Raw genomic sequence first — 21,996 nt, forward strand, 5'->3', positions numbered from 1 at the left:
ACATCCTGGACTGGTCTGTATGTATTGCTGGTGAAATACTCTGTAACGTAGCCAATTACCAACCCTACCCAAATCCCTACTCTGGGACATTCCTTTCTACTTTTCCAAGTCTGGGATATTCCTTTCTACTTTTCCAAAAAGATCTGCTCCAACATCCACAGTTTTGGTATAGATTCCACCTCCAACCCTTTCAAATAGAGCCAAGGATGAGCATCCAAGCCCATAGCCAGTGATGGCCTCAAAAAGGCCCTCCCAATCATCCTTGTAATAAAGCTGGAACAGTTTTATAGTGATGTATAAAACTATGAGGCCATTAGTAGCAAGTAAGAAACCCATCACCGAACCTGATTGGAAGGCGATTTTGAATACTTTGCCTATCCCTTTTTTGGCTTCCAAAGTTGTGTGAGCATTCGCATATGTTGCGATCATCATGCCCAAAAATCCCAACACTATGGACGTCAAAGCTCCCAGTATAAATGGAGCTATAGTGAAAATCGCTGTAAAGAGAGCTGGGGCACATTCCTGCTTTGGATCGTATCTGCAAGGCTGGGGCTTAGTACTGAACCCCTTCACAGATCCCAGGAACAAGAAAATGAGAGCAGCAAATATGCCCATGAGATAAACCAAATACTTGTACCCTATCAGAAAAAACGATGTGGCTCCTATGGATATGGCTTGCTGAATTTCAGCGCATTTCCTAATAGCTGCTGCATCTGATTCCTCATCCAATCTATCCTCCTCGTCACAGTCTGATGATCCATTGACGATGTTGTGACTGTGGGTCCACTGCACTTGTCCAATTCACAAGTGCATCTCCATTCTGAAGTTTCAGGCACCCACGATTCGCTGTGCCTCCCCATATTATTCCCACAGGGCTAGGCTTTTTCTTGCCTTCCTCAAGCATCAATACCAGGCTGCCACTGTCTCCCTGCATGTCAAATGCCTACTGGTTCTTGCCCACAATCAGGAAATCAGTGAAAAAGCAATTACCCTTCTCGTCATTGTATTCAAAAGCATATGCCATGATGCTTCCTTCTGTTAGCCTTGAGCTTCTGCCAACTTTTATTACCCTTCTCCCCACGATGCTGTTGATGCTTGCTTGCAAGTCAATAGTTATAACATCTCTCATCTCACCTACCCCTTTGATAGTAGTTGTGACTTTGGAGACATCAAAATTGTCCCCGAATGGAATGAAAGCACCATCAGCTCGCACAAATGTCTCTGCCCCATGAGCAAACATCATCAAGTATCAATATTGTCATATCAAGAAACGGAAACCAAAATTCTTCTTTCAACTCACAGAGAAGTTTATAAAATGGACAATAAAGAATGCCTTAACAGCAAAGAGGGAAACATGGATTCACACTTGTAAAAATGCCATACCATCGCTCATCTGTAATAAAAGATGTTGCCCTTTCCACTGCACCCAAATAAACACCAGGTCCAACACTTGGAGGCAGTGGTGGATGGAACATCTTCTGGTTGGGGTAGTCCAAATCAACCGCAACATGTCAATTTGTCAGAAACCCATCCCTGTCCTACTCTGTACTATGGCTCCAAGTGTACCAAATGTCTCTTGACCTGCAACCTGTGAAATTCACCAGAGAGAGAAACGTATTAGAATTGTCAAACTAGTAATGATGCAACAATTATCTACATATATTGCAACTAAAAAGCTGCCAATCTTCACCTCTACAGTGTAAAAAACACCATCAATTGTTTAATTGATATATGATGAAGCATGTACACACTCTCAGCATTTCTCAAAGTTTATGGAAAGGAGGGAAAAAATGTGTGAAAAACATCTAATGACACCAAAAACACAAAAACACAGAAACACATGAGATGGTCATTTCTATTTTCTATACACAAATATGGACATCATCATGCTGCAATTGAGTATATTGGTAAACAAAATGATGATAGATTCGAGAGTGATGCCCCTCGAATATCAATGTAGACATATCAATCTGCCACTAAACTGTACACTATCATAATGCATCAAATGCCCTCATTTGATATGCTAGTTTATACAACTCAATTAAATAAAAAATACTAAACAGTTTGTTAGATCAATATAAGACATCAATCTTGATTACATAAAAGGGCCTACAGTTGATCCGAAAATTGAACTAAGACCACAAGCATGACATCAAAAGAGTAGACACATCCAGATTATGACCATGCTCTAAGGCTATGCAACTGATCCTCGAGATAATTTAGAAACTTGGTTGTAAGATGCACACCTCCAAAACAAACGTAAAATTATAGAATGACTAAATTTCAAGATGAGCAGTTTATATTCAAACTTTGAAGTTTTTCACTGGCTTTTTACCTGAGATCCTAGACCGATGGATGGGTCATTGCCCCTTAAACCTTCAGCCAGCTCTGTGTATACCTCTTGCTTAGGGGTTGCGGCTAGAATACCAAAATAAGAGAACTCTACCACATCAACATCACACCATATGCCTCCAGCTGGTCCCTGAAATCATCCAAATGGGTATAACTATAATATTTCTGTGTCAGCTTGCCAGCTTAGATAATGATTCGGCACTTTTACAAAATTGGACTTTTCTCCTACACATTACTCATGGAAAACCAGGCAAGGAAACTTCTCTGAAAAAGGGACCATGAAGTTAAGCAAGAAGTCCACTACATTGAAACTAGTATTACCTGTGGATCTTTAGTTGACATCATAATGCTTCTCATGTATAGGCAATCACCATCCATGAAGAACAAAAAGAACTGTATTGCATCATTAATATAAGACTCCACAAATTGAATATGTAATATCCACTTTTCCGAAAAACAGATTTGACTGTTCATTTGAAGACTTCCAAGAGCTCTACAAAAGCAGCTCCAAAAGAAACTTCTTGTATCACAAGACTCAACAACTTGGTTTTTGAAATATTAACTTTGTCATCTTCATCCTGAACAATCAGGATAAGCATCAAAGCCTTCTTTCTCAACTTTTGAACTGTGTCCCATCAATGCAGTTTGCTTACAGCCACTGTGAATACCACAAACATCTTGAAGGATTACTTTCCTAGGCTACTGAATACTTTGGAGAAAGATGTCTCTGGAATACTGGCAAAGCTGCTTAATCTCTCCCTCAGAAAGCTGAACCTGTTTTCCAAACCAGGTAAACCTAACCTCGTTAAAAGATACCAGCAATTACCTCACGGATGTGTTGCCACACACCACAGAAAATGAAAAGATGACACTAAGAGCAATAATCTTCAAAAGCTGCTGCTTTGACAAGATGTACTGCATTGGCACAATCTCTAGCCATGCTATTGCAACATAACTATAGATAGCACATACGCACATGTGAAGCATGGTAAAAAATATGGGGTACTTGTAGCCATAGATGCTCAACAGGTACTTGTTAAGGAGCAAAACCCCAATGTTCGAGAAGGGGAAGGAAGCATACTTTCTCTCACCATGAGTCGGATTTGGAGGAATGTCGATCACTTCTGCTTCAAACTTTGTGGTTCTTCCTCAGCGGATCCATGTCTGAGTCTGTGTTTCCCCCATCTTACAGTGTGCAGCGCGAAGTAGAAGTGCAGATCCACAGCGCAAGGGGCACCTCAGGACTCGCAAAAACTCAATGCAGGTGGAGGAGGAGCCTTCCCTTGAGACATAAGCTTCTTGGCACAGCCTTTGGACAGGTACACAGGAGGGTGGGCTTTATACGCTCACAGCCTTGGCTGCGCGGACTTCCCATGAGCTTGGGCTGCTTTGGCATGCTCGATATGGTCATTTGAACCTCGATTCTCTTCGGCGGGCTTCTAGGAGGAAGATGGTGGAGGGACTTCCAGATTTCCCTCCTCTTCACACTTTGTGCCCTAGCTGCTTAAAGGGCAAGCAGCACAGGAAGCCCCACCCTCAGGTTGCTTCTAGGAGGGCTACTTCTCCGCTTGAGTTGGTTCACACCGACCTTTGCGGACCTATGGGCACAGCCTCCCTTGGGAAGGCCAGGTATTTGATGCTGATTGTGGACGACTTTAGTCGTTATGTGTGGCCTTATTGGCTCTGGTGTTGTCTCTTGGAGCAGCAAGAAGCAGCCTACTGTGGCACTTTCTTCTATAGAGGCTGAGTATCGGGCCCTATGTTCAACCGCTATGGAGGCAGTTTGGCTCCGTCGCTTACTCACGGAGATTGGCTTTTCCCAGACTGGACCTACGGAGCTGCGCATGGATAACCAGAGTGCTCTTGCTCTAGCCAAGAACCTGGTGTTTCATGCTCGCACGAAGCACATTGAGGTTTAGTATCACTATGTTTGAGAGCGGATCGTGGATTCGGAGCTGGTGGTGGTCTATTGTCCTACGACAGCCAATGCAGCTGATCTCTTTACGAAGCCTTTGCCTCAAGCTTCTTTGCTTCATCACATGCGGTTCTTGGGTCTTCAGACCCTCCCAGGATCTAAGAGGGGGTGTTAGCCTGCTCTTTTATCATTCTTAGTCTGTCATCTCCTGGTTGTGAGCTCCTGTCAGAGTCTGACAGGAGACAGAGGAGCTCTGTTAGTCCTTTAGTGGCTGTTTTTATCAGTCTTCAGCCTTCGGGAGACACACAGCCCATACTGGGCTGTTTTTGTGCAGTCGGACTAGTTTTCTGGGCAGGTCGACCAGATCTGGCCAAAGTCGGCCAGATCTGGCTGGTCGGCCAAATCTGGCTAGGTCGGCCAGATTTGGCAGGTCGGCCAGTTTACTGGCCTGGGGCTATATATACCAGCCCCCATGTCATTCCCAACATTGTATTATGCAGGTTCAGCACTATCTCCGTCGTCTCCCGCTCCGGCATTGGTGCTGCCATTGCTTTCAGTCTGTTCTAGTGCCCTCACTAACGCTCTAGGCTGCGTGCAGGGACTGCTCTATGCATTTCAGTGTATTCAGCATTCATTTTAGTCAGTGCAGACTTTCTTCCTTCATTCCCTACTTCCTCTCTCCTCTCCTCTGTGTTCGTGTTCTTCTTCCGTTGCGCACTCTCACAGGTTCTCGCCCATAATGCCTGCATGTCAAATCCCTATTGGTTCTTGCCCACAATCAGGAAATCAGTGAAAAAGCAATTACCCTTCTCGTCATTGTACTCAAAGGCATATGCCATGATGCTTCCTTCTGTTAGCCCTGAGCTTCTGCCAACTTTTATGACCCTCCTCCCCACAATGCTGTTGATGCTTGCTTGCAAGTCAATAGCTATAACATCTCCCATCTCACCTACCCCTTTGATAGTAGTTGTGACTTTGGAGACATCAAAATTGTCCCCGAATGGAATGAAAGCACCATCAGCTCGCACAAATGTCTCTGCCCCATGAGCAAACATCATCAAGTATCAATATTGTCATATCAAGTTGGCAAGACCAATACAACTGAATGCAAGGCATTGACAAACAAGAACCATCAATAGTATACAAGGGCAAGAACCACCAACAAGATAAACATACATCATGATCAACAGAGATGAACATGGTTGCATAATGATCTACACAACAGTAAGTATATGGGACAGACTAGATACTGATTCCCAGGAAACTGCATTAGCATTTGAATCTTTGTCCTTTAACTAAAGACAGTAACTAAAGACAGTAAGTATATGGGACAGACTAGGTACTGATTCCCAGGAAACTGCATTAGCATTTGAATCTTTGTCCTTTAACTAAATTGAGGAGACCATACAATGATAGAAGACACAAACCTCTTTCTGTAGAGAAGCTCTACAACACGTCCTGCAAAGGCTCAGCAGAAAGAAGCCAGGACCTGGTTGCCTTGTAAGCTTCTTTATAAAAATTCTCCCACTTCAACTCTTCATGTGTGCGTGTTCTTCTCTCTTTCTGACATTTTCTAAACCATATTTGAAGGACCTTGGCTGTTGTTCTTCTCTCTTTCTGACATTTTCTGAACCAGATTTGAAGGACCTTGGCTGCCTTTTCCTGCTCAAACAAGATATTCTCCAAATCCCTATGGATCCTCACATCTTCCACTTTCACTTCTGAGTTCACACTATTCAAATGGGCATCCTCCCAAGCTTCAAAATCAGCTACATTCTCTAGCTGAATCTGATCATTTACTGGGGACTCATTGATTTTGATTAGAGCACCATTTCTATCAACTTCAAACTTGGATTTCACAGGATCAGAAAACCAAGATGGGGATTGCTTTCCAGCTAATTTTACTGCAACAATAGGATCTAAAGTCTGCTGCAGCACCTCTAGAAAAGGTCCATAGAACTATGTAAAACTGGATATCTGAAGTAAATTTGAGAAGTTCGGAACTTGCAGTCTCTGGCTTAGCCACAATAGTTGTGGAAACATTCTCTGATACATCATATTTTGTTCCTTTCTGGGAAGATGAGAGCAAGATAAAACAATGACAGTTTGAATTCGCAATACTGCTGCTATTTTCTGGTCAATGTAATACCAAAATGACGATTTGTTTTCCCAAAAATAAAATGCCAATTCGCATATCGGTGGGGATGCGCACAAAGTGGAAGTCATGTGCCCTGATCTTGGAGTCGAAATAGGAGCCCGGGATGTTCGAAGTGGAGAGGCTGAGGGTGCCGTTGACATGGACCCAAGTTGGAGGATCTAGACAACACATACAGTGCCTCTTTGAGCAGAAAAACCGAGTAGAAAAAAAAAACATCTCCTAATTCTTACCAGCCCCTTTTCTTCTGGCTCTACATTTCTTACTACTGTGAACTGAAGAGCCTAGGGAACGTGGTGTAGATGCATTTGCATCCTTGTCTAACAATCCACTGCTAGCTGAAGAGGCCTGAGATTGAAGGCATGCACTCACATCTCTTTCAAGGACAGTGGAAGGGGAACTATTCTGTTCAGGATTGGGAATGATCTCCTACGTGCAGGGAAGTATCCTTCTCTACCGTTAGGCAGTGTCACAAAGTACCCCACGGGGATGACATCCTTGATGGGAAACTGCTCTGTTCAGGATTGGGAATGATCTCCTACGCAGGGAAGTATCCTTCTCTTCTCCCTGCAGTAGAATCTCATCGGGAAAGTTCATCTACAAATTTGATGTCAATTGACCCTGGCCCTGCGCCATGGTAACTTCCACCGCAGCCTGGCGAGACTCCGAAACTTGGTTGTAAGTTGAACACCTCCAAAACAAACGTAAAATTATAGAATGACTAAATTTCAAGACGAGCAGTTTGTATTCAAACTTTGAAGTTATTCACTAGCTTTTTACCTGAGATCCTGGACTGATGGATGGGTCATTGCCCCTTAAACCTTCAGCCAGCTCTGTGTATACATCTTGCTTAGGGGTTGTGGCTAGGATACCAAAATAAGAGAACTCTACCACATCAACATCACACCATATGCCTCCAGCTGGTCCCTGAAATCATCCAAATGGGTATAACTATAATATTTATGTGTCAGCTTGCCAACTTAGATAATGATTCAGCACTTTTACAGAACTGGACTTTTCTCTTGCACATTACTCATGGAAAACCAGGCAAGGAAACTTCTCTCAAAAAGGGACCATGAAGTTAAGCAAGGAGTCCACTACATTGATTTTACCTGTGGATCTTTAGTTGACATCATAACGCTTCTCATGTACAGGCAATCTAGGCAGTTATTGCTTAAACTTGATCACAAAATTAGAGGCCATAAAACCACATGCCATGGGTTTTAGAGACAACTTCCTTCACCTCAAGATAAGTTGGAAGCTACAAACATAATGATTGCAGGAGTACTTGTTAAATGCCCCTGCCTTCTGCGGAATCCCACTGTTGTTCCAAGGGTGACTCTCTGGAGCATCATGCTTCTACCCTGGTAAACTATACACCTTTCTCTCTTCTTCTTTTTTAGTTCCTCCATGGAGCCTTTATTATTCTTTGAAACATCCTTTGATGATGATGCTTTGCTTATTGAAACAGAAACCTGCATATACAGCAAATATCAGTACACATAGTGAACGTTAGATGGGAAAACCTCACACCATATTAGTCCTTGAAATATTAGCACACATTTTGAACTGAGGTATCACTAGGCCAAGATGTGGCTAGCATATAGTGCCACAAAGACTCTAGCAATGCACTAACCCTCCGTTAATGAATTGAGTTGGCCAAATTTGAGCTGGCTCTAATTGAGGTGCATCATAGGTACCTGTGGACTACTTGTTGGTGCATCTATAATTAGACTACCATTGTCCAATTTATGGAGGAAGTATACATGCTGTAGGGGCTTCTAGGCAATAGAAGCACAACACCCCAGATGTTCATTAAATTTCTCTCTCTCTCTCTCTCTCTCTCTCTCTCTCTCTCTCTCTTCCATTGGCTTGACCACCACAGTGGACCTCACTGCAATACTAAGACTCAACTGCCCTCCTCCAACAGACCTTAGGTCCACTTTATCTATGTCAGGTGGAGGCAGAAGCTCAAAGGCCTGCACCATCTTGCCCAACACTAGTGCTAGTATTGGCAAAGCTATAATACTCCTTAGACAGCTCCTCCTGCTTGAGCCAAATGGGATTAACCTGATGTCAGTCCCATTGAGCTCTATCTTCCACTCCAAAAACCACTCCAGCATGAACTTCTCTAGCTTGTCCCAATACCTGAGATCATTTGCTATGCCCCATGCATTTACTAAAAATATGGTGTTTGCTGGAATGTCATAGCCTCATAGCTTGGCTGCTTGGAGGTTCATATGGGGTACCAACAAGGGAATGAGCATGTGTGTTTGGAGGATTTCCTTCACTGCGGCCTGATACAAACAACACCAATGCTAGGTACCGATTTTTCTTCATCTTCATTGACTTGAAGAGAATTTTGCACACACGAAGTGCTACAGTTCCAAATAATCTTTTGCACACATCTTGCATTTCATCCACATATACATGCAGAATATTTTCAAGGGTCCAAAAATTATGCACAAATTTGGGAAGCCTGCCTTCAAGTAGGGTAGATTTGGGACATCAGGCTCAGTTATTGGTACACCTTTTCCTAACATTGTATTCAATTCATCCCTTATCTTCTTTTGGATGTATGGATTATTCACTAGCTCTGCACCGCCCCATTTTGATGATCACAATGTGGTATCAATTGTTGCACATGAAAATAAGTCCAAACAATCATATAAGAACATAATTTATGAATGTTTGACAAGTTGAAGAATCTAAGCACTTTATAGAATCAATTTTCCCTAAAGTGATTCCTTGTAGCACCTACAAGTGTATAATACTGAGTAGAGTGTCATCCATTATTAGATATTTTTCTTCCACCATGAGTGAGGAGAACTCCCTATCTATATACAGATCAGGTTTGTAAAGGCCCCCAGAAGTAGTGAAGATTATTCAATGCTCCAAGTGAAAAGACTAAATTTGCTACAGCAAGATACATACGAATAGCCTACCTGCAACATTCATGTTTTGATGAATAAGATACAGCACACTGTTTTCACTGATCTCTCCTTTGAGGAAGGCGTCCAGAAAGAAGTCCACTCCAATCTTCTCCCCCTTCTACTTGCAAAGCCAATTAAAAGAATACATAAGAAATTACAGGTCTTGCAGAATGGTAGGAATTGCACCCATGCAACATTGGAACCTGTTTGTAGATTAAAGCATTGCACTGTGGATCTCAAAATCCTTCGGTATAGTGCAATAGATGGTCAGAATAGTGCAATAGATGGTCGGAATCTACAGACAAAGCAGCAAATGACGAGTAAGTCTTACTTCTTGTGCTTGTTAAGAAACATGTACTGGAGGAATGCGAGCCTGCGCTGGTTGGCGTCCAAGACCTGCTTGAGGTACCCGCAGATGAGGGGCTTGAAGGAAGGCACAGAGTCACCATAGTTAATACTTGAAGCTCTGCACGAGAAGGCCAATATTGTCTCTGTTAAGGGTCATGAGCTGCACATAGAGTAGGTCATCAAACCCTTTGAACCTTGTGTTGAACATCATCCTGTAGACAATGTTGTACATCATGAGCTGCAGACGGTCGTGGATGACAATACCTGTGGCGAGCACATGCCCATGAGCTGCAGACGGTCACAGATGACAATACCTGTGGCGAGCACATTGGGTATGTCCCTGATGTCTTTGACAGCAAGGTCTATCTCTTGGACTACTTGTTGGGCTACTTGTTGGTGGCATCTAATTTTGACAATGGTGTTTTCTATCTTTCACATTGACATAGTTCAACATTATACCTCACAATGTTGCTAACCAATCTACATGGTCTGGCTTGGCATTGTTTCCTATAAGGATTAACACAAAATGCACCCCCAAAAGCATTAACACAACACTTATCTTTTTGCTCACGTAGGACCTTTAAATGAGCAACAAACTCCCAAGTATATGGATTTATCTTGTTCTCTCTCCACCTTGGTAATGCTTGTCCTGTAAACCACCTTTTATTAGAATCACTTTAGGTCCCCTTCTTATGATCATGCATTTTTTTGTGGGTAATCTTTTGGGACACCTACATATTACAATGATGGGATTATGTCCAATAAACCATGATGTTATTTATTTGGACAATGTAGTTCCTCTCATCTTCCAAAAGAGACACTTTAGGCACCCTTCTTATCATCATGCATTGTTTTTTTTGGGTGACATCTTTTGGGACACCTACACATTTTAATTATGGCATGATGTAAAATAAGCTATGATATTACTTATTTGGGCAATGGAGTGAAAGCTATCTAAGAAATCTCACCAAAATATTTCCCTTAGAACAAGCATTACCTATATTAATTCCATTTTCCTTCCACACTATCTAATAGAATGAGTTCTAACTTGCTTAAATCCACTTTTTTTGCACTAACAGGTTCAAACTTTGACCTTTTAGGATCATGATGGATTCTATCCTTGAAACATATAGCTATTGTCACATGATTGGTTGCTACTTGCAAAATCTTGCAAGTAAATTGCGTGTGTTATAGAATATGAAGGACAACTAGATAGGCTATGGATATAGGCACCAATGTATTTTTTGTAACCATTTTTCAATCTATTTTCCATTTTTATTTCTTTATAAGACAAACTTCCATGTGCACTCTTACCATGTCATTGGCACTCTATGTTTGTTCTAAACTACTTGGGACTAGGGGAAACCCTAGAACAGGTGCTTGGTACATTCCTTGTTATTCCTACACGATACACACCACGAAGGTACCTTAACTATCTTGGAGATCCTAGCTCTAATAAGTAGCCTATTGATTGTCATGTGTCACTACGGGTCTTTAATATCCCTTTCTTTCTTGCACACCTAAAGTGGGTTGCCTATGGGGGATGTTATAAGCTTAGTTAGCTGCACCAGTTTGGGGGTTGGTCAAGTTGACCATTGGGTTTTGTGTCCGGATGTGACCTTACAAAGCCAATGACTCTCTCTCTGTAAGGCCAATTGATGAGCAATTGATCACATGTAGTTCTTTCTAGGTTCCTCCATCCCTAAGATCCATCTAAGTCTTCAAGCCCTTGATATGGATTGCCTTGGATAGCCTCAGGTTTTTTGTGATTGGGGGAAAGCTCCCCTCTTGCAGGATCACATTCTTGGGTTGTGGTAAATTGTGTGATTTTAATTGGCAGTCTATTGCCAAGAATATCAAACCATTTGGATTGTGGCCAATGGCGCCTCGTAGTAGTCTGAGAGGAATCAATCCAATCCCTTAAAAGGTGTACCGATAGTTGATCAGAAAGAACCTTCTTAAGTAGACCAAAGAGCAATCTATTGGCCTTGTTTGGGAGGGACTCTAATCCAAAGCCCCCATCCTCCTTATCAATTTTCAGGGTATCCCAAGAGATTTGGGCCACCATTTCCATCATGTCTCTTCCATATAAACTATTTGAACATTGTTTCTACTTGCTCCACAATGTTGTGCTGATTGGAAGGAGAGCCCATATATATGCAATAGTAGTGCTGATCATAAAATGCAACAGTAGTGCATCGAAGAAGCTTACAAGTATTTCAGGATATCCCCAAATGTGAGTTGACCAAGGGCTTGCCAGACATCAAAGTGTCCTGGCCTCTTGTTGCACATGGGGATGTTCTTTTAGATGGCCCTTGTGCTTGGGCGCTCAACTATTGTCCTTGCACTTCCAGACTATGTTGTGCCAACCCACCAACTCAGCACCCATACAAACTATAGCAATCCAACAATCCTGAACAATCAACCCATCTAGGTACTCCATTATGCCAAACAAGAGTACACCCAAGTCCATAGTATGCAAATTCTCCTATGACCAAAGGAGATTAAAAATGGAAGTAAAATGTATCCCATGTCATGATATGATGCTGCCCCCTAGATGCCTACCTTCTCCATCGAGTTCACACTAAAAGCACACTTATATTAACATAGCTCAATAAGCAGAACTTTTTTTGCAAGAACATAGGTCCAATATGAGTCCAAAGTGAAAAATACAAAACAAACTGTGTGCAAAAAAACCATCATTTCAGCTACCTTACTGAATAATCTACAAGAATCATTAAAGAATGATATACAGTACTAATGCCCAACCAACTTAAACCTACAACAATCTAACTGCATCTAACTGAATCCTCTCAATCATGTAGCTTACTAAAATCTGCTGTTGTGGCTCCTGCCTCTACTGGGACTGGCCCTGTTGCAGCCCAAAACGCCTAAATTGACTTAAAAGCTGAAGTGTCCAATGTGACTACCATTTCAGGTTCCAGACTAAATAATCTAAGAGATTTAATAACAGGATGGAACTCATGGCATCTCCCATCATGGCAAGTTCACCTTATACCCTGGATTGAATACAAATGACTTTTTTTGATTAAAAATGCTCAATTATTTGTTCATTCAAAGAAAATTTCTCATGCTTTGGGAGGATTCCTTGCTAACCATGCCTAGTACTAGAACAATGTTGATAATAAGTCTTCCTTTTTTGGGACTTCATGCCACATTTACAATAAAATAGGGTGTAGTCTAGCAATATAATTTAGTCCTTTGGATCCTTTTAAAAAAAATGATGTAGCAATATAATTAGCCATTTGGATCCTTTTAAAGGAAATGATGTGCTATTTATTACAATGACATAAAGATAACTTGAATTTCAAATATAGAAATAGCATGTACTTGGTATCTCAACTTGTTGTCTTCTTGCAAAGAGCTAACATCTCATCTAATAAATACTTCATCTAGTAGGGTTACAAGTTTAAAATTCAAAGGAATTGAGAAGAGGGATTGTAGAAGCAAGTTTTGTCAATATATGACATTTTGTATATGTTTGAGGACCTCATTATTAGTGTCATCTACTAAAATCTCCACCAATTGCAATGCTAGATCATCTACAATATAACTAATTGATTTATTTTGAACAAGTAAAGGAAGTCCTTTAAATCAATGTGATCAATAAAAAAATCAACATAACAATAAATAAATTTAGAAGAAACTAAATAGAAATAGAGAAACATACATATTTTTAAGAGAGAATACAAAAGAGACAAGTGTGTGCCATGCTTTCTAGCTAGACCATTGTCATTTTGTTATGGGAAAAGGGGGAGAAATCATAGCGATGCATTCTTGATTATTGATTAGTAAAGATAAAGCAAAATGTAGAATATTAATTATGATGCCAACTAACTTGGGTTAAAATTTTAAAGCTTGAACAAGTAAGGCAAATCATTACCTAAGCATGCTAGTTTTGTATAGTAGCAATATAAGGCTCCTCCATTTATGAGTCCCCATTTGTAGCTAATATCCCATAGAGTTTTAGAGCCTTTCAAAACAATAGATCAAAATGCTTGGGGGGGGGAAATGATAATCCTTTGAGGTGATGCCTGCTTCTTGCACCAAATGATTAGTTCAAGGCTAAGCCACGTTTTTATTAAGGTTAGCCACTTGATCTTGAGACTCACATATTCAACTAATTGCCACTAGAGCATGTTTAACTCTTCCTCAACAATCACATCTATCTCTACATTAGCATTTTTGCATGCTAGTCTTATTAATTCCATGATAGCATAAACACCTTGATGTACCAAGTCACCAATTAATGATGCTTTATATTATAGATTACTCAACTTGACACAAAATGCATTACGTAGGGTAATCTAATCTATGTCACAATTATTACTTAGACACTTATCCAATTATCACCAAGCTATCTGAGGGTTCATGTTATTATCTTTAGTAGAGGAATTGGATGACAACATTAATTACTGTAACCCACTCATGACAACAAATAAGAGTTCGGATCTAAGGCTACCTAGCATATGATGTTGTAAATCTCAATTTATGTAATTGACTAGAGTTTGGTTGCTATTCTTCCTAGTTATAGTGTGAACTTTCTATATAGTAAGTGGTCTAGAGTTTGTTGTGCCTTGGATTATGTAGGGCATGATATGGACTACAATATGATGCTTATGCATTATACTTGGACCATGTTGGTCATTATTAAGAAACCACGTATCATTCACACGCCACCTCCTCAATAGGATGTCGATGCCCTCTAGGAAATACATGCACAAATTTTAGGTAGCTAACACTCATATTTTATTTCAGTGCATTATTGCATTTGGGAGCCATTGGTAGATTGGCTAGTACTTCGATGCTCTTAGGAATTGTATTCTTCAATGAATGATAATAGAGCCTCATGGCAATTCTAGCATAATTAAATACAACAAAAACATTATTACTCTTTAAGGATGAAATTCAATGTTTCCTTTGGTTCTAATCCACAACATCCAACCCATTTTACTAACCTAAATGCTAATTCATGTAGTTTCATTTGAGAATAAAACCCCCAATGCATGTAGTGTGATAATGTGGTTGGATGCATCTACATCATCAATACTTTCTCATTTCTCATCCTCTTGCTTGATGATTTTCTTCCATTGTTTGTTCTTGTTCTCTCCTGCTTGATTGTCTTTCTTCAACATCAGAATCTCTATAGACTTACATGTCCTCAATGTGCAAGTGTGTCCGACACTAGCATGTGCCATCACTTTCCATTACACACATTGCAGTCTTTTCACTCTCACATGGTATACACCTTTCAAGCACGTCACATGATATTGGAAGATACTTTCAAAAACACATCACAAAAGGTTGTTATACATTACAAGATTGGTATGCATACACACACACACACAAGGCATTTCATTGCAATACTGTAAAAAACAATCTAATAGTAACTAAAAAGGTTGAATTTTTTGTATTATGCCACTTTGACTTCATTTTTCCTAGGTTTATTTGGGAATATGTGTTGTACAGATATATAATACAACAAAATCTTTGTTTGTGTATGTTAAGTCTAACCACCTAGGACATTATTCCATTATAGCCCCATATATATATATATATATATATATATATATATATATACACGTAGAGAGAGAGAGAGAGAGCGTGCACAAAGTTGTTACGCTTAGAAGTTAATGTTAATGTTATAAATACAACTATAATATATTTAAATTCTCATGATTAATTTTAGTTTACCAAGCCTTTCTTGTATACCCATCATAGCTACCCATGTGGTCTAGAAATGGGGCCTGTATAAAATTTAAACATTTAAATAAAATAAATAAAATACTAAATATTAGTAAAGTAAAAATAAGATTGATCTAGTCACCTTAGTCGAGTATGTGGGCTAGGTGTGGGGCTAGCAAGTTTGGCTAGGTGTTGTATACCCAAAGCTAGAAATTTTAGTGTTGTATAAGCTGTAGCAAAGGCACATTCACTTTCTACAAGCTCGAGTACTAGCACAAGAGACACATGCTATGGTTGCACAATAATCTCTTAATCACTTGGCATTTCTAGAAATGACATATGTTGTAAATGTGATTATAAGAAAATAAGCTTGAATGCTTGCATGGGAATGGAGGGGATAATGGTTGGCATGGAGCATTGTGGAATTGTAATATCTTGTGTTTTGTCAACGCATGTGTCTCTTTGGGTGTGAAGGGGGGGACTTGTGGATGAAATTAAAACAAAGGTTGAATAATCTTTACAAAAGCCTTTCCTTTCTCTCGTCAACTAGAGCCGCCTCAAATTGCAATTGAAATATATGTTCCTCGTGGTTTTCATTTTTCTTATCCTCATCACCACCGTGATAGTCATCATCACCTTTGTCCTTACCTTCTCGAAACCATCAGTATCAACTTGAATTGAGAAATAGAGAATTGTGATAAACATCATATTTATCTTATCCTCATTGTACCTTTAATTCACTATTACATAAAAAGTAGGGAATCACATCCTTATAATTCCTTATGTAGGGATTTTCAAAGGAATGTGGGTAATGCTCTATATTCCCTATTATAAGATATAGGGAATGTAGGGACTTTCAAAAGAATGTAGGGAATGCTCTATATTCCCTATTATAAGATGTAGGGAATGTAATTTCCTAGTTATAGATGGGGAATACATACTTGTCTACATAGGAAATATTGGAGAATTTCCTATATTTCACCAAATTGCCTATGTGGGGAACGATTGAAAGTTCCTTGTGATATAGGCCCCAAGTGAAGAGAGTTCAAGGACAAAACCGGGGACAAAGAAAGAAAGCAAGGATCAATAATGTCAACAACTTTGTCCCTACCCAAAGCAATGGCCGAAATCTCCATTGTTTCCACTGCAACGAGCCCAGTCATTGCAAAAGACAATGTCCCAAGCTTGGCGGAGGACATCATCAAGCTTCTTTCCAAGGAACTGGCCGTGGCTAGGGAGCCGCCACCCGAGGCAGAGGAAGAGTCGCCTATGTTGCCAACAGGGAAATGTGATAAGAAGAAGATCCGACCATGGAAGCAGAGTTTGAAAGTGTGACAGTCCATGCTGCTCTTCACAAGAAAGGCCCGAATCGCCAGTTTTCGGTGATTCAAACACCATCGGACTATCAAGATAAAGGTTTCAAAACCTTGATTGATTGTGGCAGTATGCATTCCTTTATCTCACCAATGTGTGCAAGAACATTAGAAATAGCCACAATAGAAGCATCTACCTTGCTTGTGGAATTAGCAAATGGTCGTGAGGTCACTTGTACCAGGCAAACTGCTAAGGTGGAAATTTTTCTAGGAGGGTCAACTTTGGTCAGATTCACGGTCATGAATCTAGGTATCCATGAGTGTTTACTCGGAATGGATTGGATTAAACCTAAAGATGCCCACATTCATTGTGGAAAGGGGCCAAGTTTCCTTTCGAAACTCTGAAGGAAAATTGGTTACCACTCAAGGAGAGGCTCGAAAATCGAAAATTCAATTGGCTAAAGCATCTCGGATTATAAAGGGAGTTAGAAAGGGACTACTTGTCTACTTGATTAAGCTTAATAAGCTAGATCAGAAGCAGGAGTCTAGTGAGGAACCTTCATGGCTAAAGGAGTACGTGGATGTATTTCCTGAAGAGCTGACAGAAATCCCGCCTCAAAGGGATGTGGATCATGAGATCAAGCTAGTGCCAGGAGCTATGCCAATTGCAAAGAGGCCTTATAGGATGTCCATCCCAGAAGCAATTGAGCTGAAGGAGCAACTCAAGCAACTATTAGATCAGGGTTACATCCGTCCTAGCAGTTCACCATGGGGAGCTCTAGTGCTGTTCCAGAAAAAGAAAGATGGAACGCTTCGACTGTGTATTGATTACAGAGGGTTGAATCAATCAACTGTTAAGAACAAGTACCCTATTCCTCGAATAGATGAGCTTCTTGATCGTCTTCAGGGTGCGAAGATTTTCTCCAAGATTGATCTCCTTTCTGGTTACTATCAGATAAGGATAAAGGAAGAAGATATCCCAAAGACGGCCTTCAACACAAGATATGGACACTTTGAGTTCTTTGTTGTGTTATTCGGGCTCACGAATGCGCTTGCCACCTTCAACAGGTTAATGCAGGATATCTTTAGGCCATATCTTGATGACTTCGTACTCGTCTTCTTCAATGATACCTTAGTCTTTTCTAAATAGGAAGAAGATCATGAATCCTAGCTTTGGATTGTCCTTGAGACAATGAGGGCACACAAGCTCTATGCTAAGATGAAGAAGTGTGCATTCTTTAAACGTCGGATTGAATATCTAGGATTCATCGTATTAGCGGAAGGAATCTCAGTGGATTCGGCCAAAGTCAAAGATGTTCTAGAATGTCCAATACCAACAACTGTCAAAGAAATACACAGTTTTCTTGGATTGACAGGATGGTATAGGGTCTTCATAAAAAACTATGCTTTGATTGCAGCACCTGTGATGGATCTATTGAAGAAGCAAATATCCATTGCATGGTCAACCGCTGAACAATCTAGCTTTGATAGATTAAAGCAAAGTTTGGTATCATCACCTATCCTAAAACTTCCGGACCGCAGTAAGGAGTTCCAAGTAGTAACTGATGCTAGCACGCTTGCCTTAGGATATGTGCTCATGCAAGAAGGTCATCTTGTAGCATACTCTTCAAGGAAACTGAAGAGCCATGAGAAGAATTATACTACCCATGATCTAGAACTGTTAGCTGTCATCCATGCTCTAAAGCTTTGGAGACACTACCTGTTGGGTAATAAATTTACTCTAGTAACGGATCATAAAAGCCTCAAGTGGATCTTTACCCAAAACGAGCTCAACATGAGGCAACGTCGGTGGATTGAAGTGCTGGAGAAGTATGATTTTGAAATCAAATACTGGCATGGAAAGGAGAATGCAGTTGCCAATGCACTCAGTCGCAAGGCATTCCTTAATTCTCTAATCTTGCAAAATCCATTACAACAGCTAGATCTCTAGCCAAAAAGGTATCCATGCCAAACAACCCAATACTTGAGCTAGCTAGAGAAGAAGCATGCCATGATCTAGCATATCAAAAGGTGCTAAGGGAGATCCCTATCAAGGACTAGGACCAAAAGCTACAGGCTAAGTATCATGAATTCTCTATCAATAGTGGACTTGTCTACTATAGAACGAGATTATGTATACCGGTAAGCCAGTCACTCAAGCAGAAGATACTGTGGGAAGCTCATGATTCCCCTTTCTCAGGACATCTTGGCTATGCCAAGACTCTCAATACAGTTAGGAAGAGCTACTATTGGGAGAGGCTTAAAGGTGACGTCCTCAAATATGTCACTGAGTGTTTGTCTTGTAAACATATCAAAGCCGAACATGTCAAAATGCTAGGAAAGTTGCAACCACTTGACATTCCCCAAATGAAATGGGAATTCATCAGTATGGACTTTGTTGTTGGCCTACCCCAAGTTCAGGGAGGATACAACTCCATCATGGTTGTGGTTGACATGCTTACTAAGGTTGCACACCTTATTCCTGTTAAGACAAACTATAAAGCCTCAGACATTGCAAGGTTGTTTATCAAGGAGATATTCAAGCTACATGGGTTGCCCAGAAGATCATTAGTGATCATGATTCTCTCTTCACATCACACTTCTGGAGAGCTATCTTTGAAGCCATTGGGACTCAACTTTGTTTTAGTACAGCCTACCATCCCCAAACTGATGCCCAAATGGAGCGAGTCAATCAAGTCATCGAGGATATGCTGAGGGCACACTGCTACCGTGAACCAAAACGGTGGATTCAATACTTGCCCTTGGTTGAATTTGCCTACAATGCTTCTTACCAACAAAGCATTTCAGATTACCCCATTTCAAGCATTGTATGGGCATGATTGTCGAAGTCCCCTAAACTTCTCAGATCCAACCTTGAGGGTTGAAGCTTCAAAGAAGATACTGGAAGAGATGGATGACCAAATAAAGTCAATTAGACAGAACATCCAAGCCGCCAAGGATAAACAGAAGGCATACACAAATTTGAAGCATTAAGATAGAACCTTTGAGGAAGGAGAAATGGTATTCATTCGTGTACGGCCAAAGAAGAGTTCCCTATCCTTAGGAGATTGCAAGAAGCTAAGTCCAAGGTATTGTGGACCATAGACGATCCTCAAGTGCCTAGGACCCAATGTTTATAGACTGCAACTCCCTGAGAACCTAAAGGTTCATAATGTATTCCATATCAGCCTATTGAAGAAGTATGTATCTTATCTTAGCCATGTACTTGATGACCAACAAGTTGTAATGCCTAGCCAAGGAGTCCTTGAGCTACGGCATGACAGGATCTTAGATGTTAGGGAGAGACAACTGAGATCCAGAACCTTGACTGAATGCCTCATCCAGTGGAAAGATTATCTTGAGGAGGATGCCACTTGGATGGATGAAAGCACTCTCATCCAACAATATCCCCAGTTCATCTCGAGATGAGGACATCTCATTTCCTCCAAGGGGGAGAGAGTGTAATATTTCCACTTAAAAATATTACTAGATCGATTTTCCGCACACCGCGTGAAACTCATGCAAAGGTTATTCTCAGTATTGGAATTACCGGCAGTGTAACTTGTAAACCATACGTGAGGAATCAAGGCCTCCGCATTGGCAAACCGGGACCGGGGTTAAAAACTATATAAACCGTGGGAAAACTCCCTCTTGGGAGGAGGTTAAGTGGATAAAGGGAAAATTTACTGTAAATTTTTTTACTTATTTTCCCCCAGCCGATGCATGGCTGAGGAAAGGGGATGGCTAGGTGGGAGAGGTAGTAACCAAGAGGGAGTCGCGGGCTGCATGCACAGCCCACGTGGCGGAGGTCCCCTCTCCCCCCCTTGACCTATAGAAACCCCCCCTAAGGGGGGGGGGTAACAAGGTAGAGGGAGTCTGCGTAAGGCTGCTGGAGGTCGTCGTGAGAGAGGAGGCGATGCTGAGGCTATCATGGAGAGAGAGAGGGAACTTGTTGTCGTCTAGCCGAGAGCCGCTGCTGCCACGCTACAAAAGAGGCCGCCACGCTGAACGCAAAAGCTGCTGCTGCCAACGAGCCATCCCGACTTCAGACGCCAACTATCAGGTACTATCATTGACGCCCACTTGCCGCCATGAAGGCCTTCCAAATTGTCTTCATCCTCTTCCACGTAGCTATTATCCTCCCTCTTTCCACGTCTGCATGCTTTAGAAGCTTCTTTAGGAAGCTTCTAAGGGGGCTTTCCTAAGCCCCCTTCCCACCAATCACCCACAAGCCCATCCCGGGACTTTGAAGAAGAGGAAGTCTATAAAGCCCCTTCCCACCAATCATACCTACCCACGGGTTTTTGTAGAGAAGAAGAGGGGCTTCCTTAGAACCCCTTCCCACTAGATCCCCCCAAAGTCCATCCCTACCCCGCGGGTCTTTGTAGAGAAGAAGAGGGGCTTCCTTAGCACCCCTTTCCACTAGATCTTTTCCCCTCGAAATTTTTATAAGAGAAAGAAGAAGTTCATAAGCCTCCCTTTTCCACCAATCACCCACAAGCTCATCCCTAGCCGGGGATTTAAAGCCTCCATTTTCGCAAGGCCTGTTCACAAGAACCCTTTTGCGAACCCCTCCTCTCCCGCAAAAAGGCTCAAGCTCCAAACCCTAAGGCCTTCCATAAGACAAAGCCAATACTTCTTCAAGGATCCGTGCTTCAAAGGGGATCTCCGCGTACGAGGGAGATGGGCAAAGATCATAAGGTTGCGAACCAAGGCAAGTAATTTGAATCCGCGAAGGCAAACCAGAAGCCGAAATTACAATGGCCCCTAAAAAGTCACAAGGCGCACCTACAGGAGGATCATCTCCCAGTATTCATGTGGATATTTCACCGAGCCCACAAGTCCAGGTTTTCTTCCTATTTTTGATTTACGTAGAAGTATTGCAGTTATGCATGGTTATTTCATGGAACTAGGATGCACTTATGCTTGTCAAATCCACCTAGCTAAATGCGATTGAAATAAATTGGCTAGTTGAAATTTACCTAAAGTAATTCACGATACGAAGTTGGTCATTTGTATTTTCAATGGAATGAACAAAAAAGAACATAAGGTGTATTTGCATTTTAGTACCTTATTAGCAAGTTGCCTTTTATGCATTGCAAAGTGACGAGTCTAGAACAACTAATTACAAAGTCAAAATTATTGTAGTAAACCTTTGACGATGCATGGAAAGATTAAATCACATGTCGCATTTTTAGAAAAATATTCTTCGTAATGATTCATTAAGGAAGTCGTTATCAACCATAGGAAATTTCAAAGCATGGAAAAGATTCT

The 21,996-nt window shown here is 41.1% G+C and overlaps 2 pseudogenes; both read right to left on the reverse strand.

Annotated features, from left to right (window-relative positions):
• Positions 1-660: 660 nt before the first annotated feature.
• LOC148037645 (uncharacterized) lies at positions 661-7,555 on the reverse strand (annotated as a pseudogene).
• Positions 7,556-8,203: 648 nt separating this feature from the next.
• LOC148037646 (trans-cinnamate 4-monooxygenase-like) lies at positions 8,204-11,780 on the reverse strand (annotated as a pseudogene).
• Between the last annotated feature and the right edge of the window lie 10,216 nt (positions 11,781-21,996).

Source organism: Lygodium microphyllum, chromosome 4 (genome assembly GCF_053477565.2).
Source record: "Lygodium microphyllum isolate KBCC chromosome 4, Lygodium_microphyllum_v1.1.10, whole genome shotgun sequence".
Lineage (NCBI taxonomy): Eukaryota > Viridiplantae > Streptophyta > Polypodiopsida > Schizaeales > Lygodiaceae > Lygodium > Lygodium microphyllum.